The 1,192-nt window shown below is 42.7% G+C and overlaps 1 pseudogene; it reads left to right on the plus strand.

Moving 5' to 3' along the window:
• Positions 1-591: 591 nt before the first annotated feature.
• LOC116747955 lies at positions 592-950 on the plus strand (annotated as a pseudogene).
• The last annotated feature ends 242 nt before the right edge of the window (positions 951-1,192 follow it).

Consider the following 1,192-nt stretch of genomic DNA (forward strand, 5'->3'; position numbering starts at 1 on the left):
ACAGAAATGATGAATGTATTTGATGGATTCACTCATAAAGAATCAGTGAACTTGAAGATAGATCAATAGAAACTTCCAAAACTGAAATACAAAAGGAAAAAAAATGAATGAAAAAGACTGAACAGAATATTCAAGAACTGTGGGACAATTACAAGAAGTGTATATACATGTAATATCAATACCAAAAGGAGAAGAAAGAAAGGAACAGAAGAAATATTTGAAGTTTTAAAGGCTAAGAATATAAAGCAGAAACTAACACACCATTGTAAAGCACTTATACTCCAATAAAGTTGTTAAAATAAATAAATAAAAAAGGCTGAGGATTTTCCAAAAATGAAAGACAGACACCAAACCACACATCCAGGAAGCTCAGAGCACAACAAACAGGATAAATGCCCAAAATTTGATATCTAGGCATATCATATTCAAACTGCAGGAAATCAAAGACAAACAGAAAATCTTGAAAGAAGCCAGAGAAAATAATGTCTTACCAACAGAGGAATAAGAACAATTAAATCGAACTTATCTTCAGAAACCATCCAAGCAAAAAGAGAATAAAGTAAAATATTTGAAGTATTGCTGACTGTGAGGATGGCGGAGAGGGGGAAGCTAATTGTGGTGATGGGAGACGAGGACACGGTGACTGGCTTCCTGCTGGGTGGCATAGGGGAGCTTAACAAGAACCACCACCCTAATTTCCTGGTGGTGGAGAAGGATACTACCATCAGTGAGACGGAAGACACTTTCTGGTGGTTTCTAAATCGGGAGGACATCGGCATCATCCTCATCAACCAGTACATCGCAGAGAGGTGCAGCATGCGCTCGATGCCCACCAGTGCTTCACTGCAGCGCTACTGGAGATCCCGTCCAAGGAGCACCCCAGTGATGCTGCCAAGGACCCCATCCTGCGCAGGGCCAGAGGCATGTTCATGGCCCACGACCTGCGCTAGGGGACTCCCCACAGTCATGCAGCCTCTCCCCAGGCTTGCCATCAGCCCTTCTCTAAGATTTGAGCCTCTGAGTTCCAATTCCCTGCCCCTTCCCGCTCCACTGAGAGGCTTGGTGAGGTGCTTCCAGGTTGCTGGAGCTCTGCCATTGAAATCAAGGCTGGTTAGGGTTTAAACAAAAAAAGAAAAAGAGAGGAGACACAAATTACTGGTATCAGAAATGAAAGAGGAATCAGCTCTCCTAA

Source organism: Phocoena sinus, chromosome X, assembly GCF_008692025.1.
Source record: "Phocoena sinus isolate mPhoSin1 chromosome X, mPhoSin1.pri, whole genome shotgun sequence".
Classification (NCBI taxonomy): Eukaryota; Metazoa; Chordata; class Mammalia; order Artiodactyla; family Phocoenidae; genus Phocoena; species Phocoena sinus.